Here is a 9,509-nt window from a genome sequence, read left to right as displayed (position 1 = left end):
AGGACAAATGTAGCCCCGATCCCAGATTTCTCCTCCCTGGGGGGTGTCTGTTCTAGGAGTTTGGGCCAGCAAAGGAACCTGGCAGTTCGTTTAGCATTACTGTATGGCTCTGTCTGCTGTCCTGGTGGTAACGTCATGAAACCAAAAATCAAAAGTCTGTAGGTTCAATCCCAGGATGCTAATGAATTCACAAGACAGTCATTTTAGCCAGAATTTCTGCATCAGGAAATAGCCCGACATAAACAACTGTGATTTAACATAGAAGTGCTTCAGAGGAAGACCAGCATCTCCTGAGGAGAAGCGAGGAGGTCTACAGGTGACACATACCAAGGAAATCGTCGTGAGGGGAAGCTGCGAGGGTCTGACGGGCAGTTGCACGCTTATAGCTCTGACCCCCGGGACAGCTGTGCTGATCCACGATACATTCGTATGTATGACCACGCAACGCGGCGAAAGCAATGGGCCCAATCATTCATGTTGAGTGGCAGCCCTGACTGCTTAAACGGTTCCATCGCGGCCGAGTCTTAAATGCTTTCATTTCACGTTTGCTAATCGTGGTTCAAAGGAACGTACACATCTCTGGGCCCCTTTGACATGATTTATGAAACTGATATGAACATCCAGCACTGTAAATGCGATGCTTGTGTGTGCCTTGAAAAGTTCTTCTGTTAGTTTGTAATAAAACTACGTTTTAATGCAGTCTGCAGTTCGATTCAGAATACATAATGAAAAACACGCGTGACGCATAATCCGTTCAGTGTGCGCGCACGAATGCTGAGATGTAAATAAATGTCCATCCAGCTAAATTCTGCTCACAGTTGTTCTTTTATATTAAAATATTTTCGCACTTTTTTGGAACTCTGATTTACTGACTTTACGAGTAAAATGAAACTCCCTTTGGTCAAGTTTAACAATCCATATCTATAGCCAGTAGTGAATAGAAATTATAAATCAAGTTGGCCTACAATAGGCCTTGTTAGTCTTCACGGGACTAATCAGTGCATTTAAATTATAAAGGTACGTATCGTCTTTTCGTTAAATAGGCAGCCTGTGAACGGCTGATTTTTACATCAATAAGCCTATGCAAAGGAAGCCCAAAGGTGCGATTTGACTTACCTCGCTGCCGCACTTGTTAAAACCTGATACTGAAACTAAAGACCGGCTAGACTCCCCACACAAAGTGGTCATTATTACTTATTGTGAATAGTTCGTTTGAATGGAGTGGTTGTCTGAGTGGCTGCTGAGGTGAAAGCTTGTGCCCCCGGTCGCACTCTGTCACCCGGGCGCGGTGAAAGCGCGACTAAATGCGCGCCCCCTTATAAAAACAAACAGACAAATAAATAAATCTAAGCGCTAAGCATGAGACGCGTCACGCTTGAGTTAATGAGGGCTTCAGTCTGGAAAAGTAATGGTTTACAGATCCATTAAACACACCAGTGCCAAAATACATTTAATTTTTTTTCCTCGAAGGATTTCTGGTGGCGAGTGAGTGAGTGATTTTGGCCCGCAACCACACCTTGGAACACCATTAAACGAATATTGGATAACTGACTTTTTTTTTCAGTTTCTTTCTAAAAAACACATAAGCAACGATGCCATTTACGATGATTAATTTACGCCCAATAGATATACCAACAGAATATGTCCATACCACTTATAAAATCTGTAATGACTCTGTTTCATAATTGTGGAATGTTTTATGTAATAGGCCTACTGCAATTTTACTGTAATCAAATTAAACTAAATCAATTAAACACATGACCAGAAAATGACTTTGAAAGATCAGTGTGCTTTCCTAAGGACCTCTCTTCCGCAATAACTACGGATTTAAATTTAGGATTTTTGTACATTTTACTTCTTTGTTACCAATGGAAAATTTAGTACTCACGGTATATTTTCCCTTTTTCTTCCGCGCTCTCTACAATTCTACTTGTTTAAATATGCGGTTTAAGGCTGCCTGCACGCTTACACGATACTGAGGTGAATAACAGTGATTATCTTGCGGCCTGCAGTATTATCCAGCAGCGCTGCGATTGCAGCTCCAGACCACCCAAAAGGGAGCGGTACCCATGGCTCTCCCCGCGATCCCCCTCCTCCGCTATGGTCTCTCCACGGTCTCCCTCCTCCGCTATGGTCCCCCCGCGGTCGCCGGTCTAGCTGAAGTGCAGCGGAGCGTCGGAATTTGCCGTAAACACTGACAGAGTGACGATACGCAGGACAGGTGACGCCGCCACCAGGCAGCCGCCGGGGTTCCTGCTATTCCCGCAAGTCTAGGCCCATTTTCCTAGAACTCCAATTTAAAAAAATAAAAATGTACTTGATTTCGTTTATAAAAATAATATAATGTAAGGTTTCAGTCACATTTGTTTGGGTAGCTGCGTTTTTGCTGTGGTTTTTACTGCAGAGGGATGCCTTGCGATCGGGATTTGTGAGAACAATAGTTATTCATGGCATATCCTGAACTTTTGGTCTTGACGCAGCCTGAACGAAGGAGTGTTAAGAGAGTAAAAGATTTTGAGATAGGGGGGTATGGGTAGGGCTCACTCACTTTCGGAGTAAAATATAAGGTTCACCCCAAATGCAGTGTTTCTCTTTGGCATGCAAATGAAACACGTGCAGCCAATTCAGCATAATAGCGGTTTCGCTAAGCCTTTCCTTTCATTGTGGCAACTCTCCCATGTTTTCATACTTTTCAATAAAATGCATTTATTTCTGTGTCTGTTCATTGGGACCATCTTCCCATCTTCAAACTGGAATGGATTTAGTACAGTTACTCAGGGCCGTGGGCACAGCGTTAGACGCCACAAGCCCCCTCAAAAATGTACTGTATTTATTCAAAACTGAATCGAATTTGAAAGGCTACCATTGAACAAACAGAGAGAGGAGCCCCAGCGAACAATGCAGGCAAACTGACATAGTCGCCGAACAAAGCTGGTTTATTTAACAAAGAGGAGCCACGATAATGAACATGATATGATTCCGAGCCAAAACAGCCATTCGGAGTGCCTTGTAATAAAGAATTGAATCTGGGTCAGATTACCGTTTTCAAATTCGCTTGCCAGTTGTGAATGGACAAAACTGCGGCCAATATTTACACTGCAGTCTTCCTCCTTGGTTGGCTGTGTAATTATGTCCTCAGAATCCATCGTTTTATCAGGTCAGGTCAGGTTTGATAATAAGCCACAAAGATGTTTTCAGTGTTAATTCTGGGGCAAATGCAGTATATTTTTCCAATTTTCGTACTTGGTTCTCCTACAGGCATGAAGGTTATGCGTCACATGGCTGGCATTTTAGCGCATGTGTTCTTCTCATTTGGAGAACCTGCCTTTTTCCTACAGAGAACCAATCAAATTTATTTTCTTCAGTCTCGAAGGTATCCTGAGGGATTTTGAAATAATCCACAGGGCATGCCTTACAGAGTTCATATTTAATGAAACTTTAATGAAAAACATGTCTTTTGAACAGTTGAAAAATATTTCTGTGTAAATTATTTCTATGCATGTACTCAAGACCTGAGACTTGAATGTGGACCCTAGAGGTGTGAGGCAACAGTATTAAGCACTGCTCCAACATCCCACCCCCTAATAACAAACATTAGTATCGGTGTAATGTTTGGTATTAATGTATCTTAAAGTCATTAAATGTATGTTAGAATAATAGAATGCTTATGAATGTTCTATGAATGTATTATAAATGCATCATGAAGGCACACCGAATGTTCTATGAATGCATTATAAATGCATCATGAAGGCACACCGAATGTTCTATGAATGCATTATAAATGCATCACGAAGGTGCACTGAATGTTCTATGAATGCATTATAAATGCATCATGAAGGCACACAATGTTCTATGAATGCATTATAAATGCATCATGACGAACCGCTGAATATTCTATGAATGCATCATGAAGGCACACAATGTTCTATGAATGCATTATAAATGCATCATGAAGGCGCACCGAATGTTCTTTGAATGTATTATAAAGGCAGGTAATGTAAAGTTTTACCACATGATACCCACACTATCATAAAATCTAAGTATTTGTATTTTTTAAGAATGATCAGAGTAGGGGAGCGGTGGTCTTCCATGTGAAAGGATGGCAGTCTACGTGTATATATGCCATGGACCCAGGAAATGACTAGTGTGTATTGCACAGTATGGAATGTGGCTCAGTGGGGTAACTCACTGTATCTATGACCAGAAGGTTGCTGGTTCAAAAGCCAGAGTCAGCCAAGCCATTGGGCCCCTGAACTAGGTCCTTAAGCCCCCAATTGCTCCAGTAACTGTCCGTCATGCTTTCACAAAAACGTACAGGCATTACTTTGGATAAATGCATCGGCCAAAAAAATGTAAACGTTATGGACGTCTTACTTATCTGATTAAACATTTTTTACTCAAGGTACCAATTAAAACAATTTATTGCTAATAATTTTTGGTAGTGTTATTAATGCAACTTCAAAGCCATCAGAAGAGCACAAGAAAGCTTTTCAAACATGCTGGATCTGCTTCTTCTAAGGTTGTTGTGCTGAGTACCTCTGACCACCATCTATCTCCTGCTAACAAGCATCGGTCAGTCCTCTAATGCATCAACATGCAATTTCATCAGCAGCTCCCATATAATTTCGTAACGTAATTGCTATCATATTGCGGGAAGGGGGAGGGGGTGGGGGGGTTCAGTCTCAGGGGAACCCCGGGGCCTTTGTTTGGACATCTGGAGCCCATTGGCGGACTGTTTTTGCAAGGCGTTCACGTCGCGTACTGTAAATTGTGTTATTAAATTCATAAGCACAGGCTGGGGCAGCGCGTAATGGGACTACAGAAAAGCAATCCCTTTACCCGCAAATCGCCAATCAGACAGAACCCGAGCCTAAGTAAATGTAATTAAGCGGCTGTAAGCCGGAGCACGTCCCGAGAAGCACCATCCCCCCTCTCTCACATGGTCAACGTGGCCGTGTCCAGTGTTACACTACAAATGCATTTAGGTCACAGTACAGTGGAAAATGTTTTCGTCATAAAACCAACTTCAGTATTTTAATTGTAACATGGTTATGGTTTTAAAACTTGTAACTCCTCCACAGTGGCAAATATATATCTCTCAGATGGTTACCATTTCATCAATGACTTATTTCCTGGATATAAATGTAAGACTAGGAACAAGGCCTTGCGGAACACCTAAAGTTAGGGTCGTCCACAAGCTAGGCAAGTTAGAGTACTGGTAGCAAACTGCTAAGAGTTACCATTCGTCTAATTCAGGGATTTAGAGTAGGAGATTTTTATTTTTTTGCACACTGGGTGTCTACGTCCTGAGTTCCTGTACTGCTATCTGCATGGATTCTGCTCTAAAGATCTCTAACTGGTTTTATTCTTTGGACATGTTCTCTTTCGGGAAAATGGCCGATAATGTGTAAAATAAAAAATATGGCGCCTTGTCCGAAACCTTCGGGGCTGTTTTCTTAATGTGCGGAAACTTCTCCGTCAGTGATGTGTCTTGAGTTAAATCGCTTAACCGCAGCATTGAAATTTCCTGGCCCTTCCCTGTGCCTTTGTGGATGCCTTGTTTCATCTGGGTCCAGGCGAGCTGTAGAGTGGCGTACACTTTCCACACGTTCCACAATCAGAAGAATAATCTGCCTCTTCCATTAGCCAGTCGCTGATGGAGTGGTGTGGGGGGCAGCGGTGGTGGGAGGGTATGACTCTTTTTACATCAACCAGAAAAGCAGTGGATGAGAGCTCACCAGAGTGCACCAGAAAGTGGTACAGGGGTCAAAATTACCCTCTTTCAACACATATATTAAAGACATAGCTGCCCTCGGAAAACGGCAAACCGCATCTAGTTTCAACGTGCTCCACCTCAAGGGCGACAATTTGGGTTTGGACTGCAGGGACTCTGGAGTACTGTGTGTGTTCAGGGCCATGATTCTCTAACCAGTCCTTGAGGACTCCCAGACTGTCCAGGCTTTTGCTACTTCCCAACTCTCAGGGAATTGGGAAAGAGCAAAGTGTGGACCATCTGGTGGTTCCCAAGGACTGGTATAAGAAAAACTGGTTTGGGGGTTTCAGGGCTGATTTGACCCACACCGATGTTGAAACCAGGCTTACGCTCTCGCTGCACTTACCTGGTTTTCTCCCATGTTTCCCAGAAGATACAAAGTTATCGTAGGGACACCGATTCCAAGGGCTAACCGAGGGTCACATGTCATACATCCATGTCACATCTGTCTTCCTTATAGACGGGGGCGAATCCTGGGGAGGGCAAGATGGGTAGGTATCTTCAGAGGGAGTGCCGGCGTAGTTCCCTGGGCAACAACTTGTTCCATTGCCCCATCCCCTGGAGTACAGTTTTAAAAATCAACCATCTCATTGATTTCACTGCAAAGTGACATTTTCCAGGGAACGATTGGGTTGAGCACCATGGGCTTCCACCTGCACTGCTTGGCCCACGGTGCCCCAGAGTGTGGCGCCCATCTGCACCCTTCAATGATTCTTCTGGTCCAGCCTCACGTTTACGTTTCATTGCTCAGCTGACGCACTCATACGTGTTTGTATGGGTTCTGACCCATTTATACAGATGGATGTTTTTATTAGAGATCGCGCTGCCAAAGATACCAGCGCAGAAGCCCCCGCCGTCCCATTCACTCCCCCAGCAACAGGCCCTTCATCCCGTACAAAGCTTCAAGCCGATTTCACTGTGTGCTTTGTACTTTCAAGATTAAACACTGAATCACGATATTTCCATTTTTTTCCTGGACGGCCGATCGCTTCGTGCCATTTTTCTCATATCTCTTGGCGCTGATATTAACTTGTGGATATAATACCAGTTTTTAAAAAAAAAAAAAAAAAAAAATTCATATGTGGAACAAGAGAAGTAAGAAAATACAGGAAAGCTGGGTAATATAATTTCAGGAATCATTGAATCCACCGCAAGTGACTCTTTTTTTCCCCTCCCGAGGTCCACCGAGGGATTTTCTAAAATAATAAACTTGAAAAGAAAATTCCCCCCCAATCCATGTTATGCTAAGGCAGGCAAATTGAAGTAATAATGGACACCAGGCCAAGAAAAATGCCTGCCACCACACATTAGCCCACCATGTAATTGACGTACTGTATTCTCTGCAGTTACTGTGTCCCCTTTGTAGGTCGTGTACGGCCCAGGCCGTAATTAAATTGTTCCCTTTGTAAGTTTATATAGCGTTCAAGAAATGAACTAGATCCTCTCCACCCTCCAGCATATGCAATAGAGCTGTATGAAAAAAAAAAAAAATCTTTGTGAGTTTTTTTTTCCTATGGAACGCCAAGCTGTATAATTAGAGTTTGAAAGAGTTGCAGAGCAGTACTTTGTCCTCCGGGGGGCGCCTTCAATGCACATTCACTCACCCAGCCGCTGCGTTCGTCTGCGCTTCCCCGATTTAGCGCCAGTGCTCTGCAACGCTCCACTCATTCCGGCTAATTGCGCTTGTTTGCTTTCCTTTGGCATTTGATTTTCAGGAGAGTGGCACGCCCGGCCGTGGTCGTCGTTGCCTTCCCTCACAGAACAAAACAAAAAAGCGCAGAGAGAGATCGCTGTCACTGAACATTGCTAAAGTGAAATAAGACCGGACTTCCTCTCCAAGGAACAGATCGCGTTTTTCCAAACTGGTTTCCAGCAAGCTTGAGTCAGGGGGGCAGTTATGGGGAGTTATTGGAGTCAGGTGTGTGGCAGTGCTTCCAAGCTTAGCCCCAGCACTGCCATGTTCCACCTCCACCCCCCAATAGCACCCAGTTCGGGGGGGGGGGGGTTTCTTGATTTAATCTCAGTGACTCGGTCTGCCTGGAGAGTACTACCAGGCTTCTAAGGTTAGACACAAGCTTTGAACACAATCTTCTACCTGACTCTTCTTTGTGACCACAAACGTGAGATAGCGCGACTCCCCATAGATGTGTAATGAATAGATGGTCCAGTCCAATTTAGACGATGACTAAGCGCATGCGTGACCTGTACGCCCAATAAGGCAGAATCACTTTCTCCAAAAATTTGAATTATCAAGTATCTACGACAACAAGACCCCGCATCCACACAAGGTACCTCTGTGTGCATCGTGCTAAAGGCTGGAAGCTCTCTATGAATTCCAGATCTATGGCCACCGCGACAATATAAAAATATCGCGGGGTGTTATTGCAACATCTCCAGGGGTGGTTGAATAACATAATCCATCAACCCCCCGACTGCCAGATTGGGCAGGACCGAAAAAAGTAAACATCCCAAAATATACACAAAGTCCTCGCTCAAAGCAAAGCACTGCTTTCAGTTCCATAAGCCCCTTTTTACTGAGCGAACCTCTCATCAATCCAACGGAATATGAAGCTAATTAGCAGAACTGCACGTGTGGAGAGTTTGTGTGGACACGGGCTGGTTGAAGGGATACCGACTAAAAGAAGGACGTCGTTAGTCAAGGACAGAAACGTAAATGAAAAAAGTGGAAGGCTAGGCTCATGTTGAGACGTGTCACTATGCATTAACGGTGATTCAAGCCAGTCGCGGTGGGACCGGCCTCGAATTCCAGCACTCGCTCTGAATTTTTTGTTAACTTTCAGCCACTGCCAAGATACTGCGAGCACTTGACGACGACACTTCGTTTGTTCAAGTTAAACATGTCAGTCGGCGATTTCATCGATTCTCTGAGAATCCCCTGTGAACCTTGGCGGAAATATTCCTGACAACATAACACGAAATGAACAAACTCTATGGAGGGGACTTTGAAACAGTGGTAGGCTTCAGGAGAGGTGTAATGCATGCAAAGAGCAGACGCAATTACTAATTATTATTAGTTGGAAAGTGAACTATTTTTGGATGAGGGAACATATCAAGAGATATTGTATATATTTGCCTATCAGAGAGCTAAATTGAAAAGAATTTGAATTTGCACATGGGCAGTTTAAATGTACAGTAAACGTCACTCCACCCAATACTGACACGGTGTTTAGTTTGTTCTTAAGGAAAAGAGTAATATATGCACTTTGAATAGAGACCCAGCAACACTTCATCCTCTGACATCACCAAGAAATGTTTTGGTTCGGAGTTGATTTGGAAGTCTATGCAGGCAAAAAAAAAACACCCTTTGAAAGCCTCCAGTGTTCTCACATCCATGTTGACAACCACTGCATGCATGACTGTCAGTCCTGTTGACTTTGCCAGTCAAACAACGTGTTCAGCTGTGATCAGCAGCATTCCAAGGGAAAAGGGGCCATGGGATTAGATAGGCAGCCTTCCACGATTCCTGCGAGATGTCAGATCTTTGAATAGTAACCGTAAGAAACATGGTTCAGATCATCGTGGCGTTCTAGTGTAAAGGCCGCCAGGAGGCTGTTACGATGCAGGAAAATGGGCAGTGAGTTTGGGTGTTTCCACAGGAATCTTCTGCAGACCTGTGCAGATGTGCAGCTGTGCACCGTCCAAACAGTTACGGTGATGGTCCACCTCTCAGTGACCCCCCCCCTCCAATCCATTCGACTTCCTTACCCCGCCATGT

The sequence above is a fragment of the Brienomyrus brachyistius genome, chromosome 21 (assembly GCF_023856365.1).
Source record: "Brienomyrus brachyistius isolate T26 chromosome 21, BBRACH_0.4, whole genome shotgun sequence".
NCBI classification, from domain to species: domain Eukaryota; kingdom Metazoa; phylum Chordata; class Actinopteri; order Osteoglossiformes; family Mormyridae; genus Brienomyrus; species Brienomyrus brachyistius.
Note: the sequence above shows the minus strand (reverse complement) of the source record.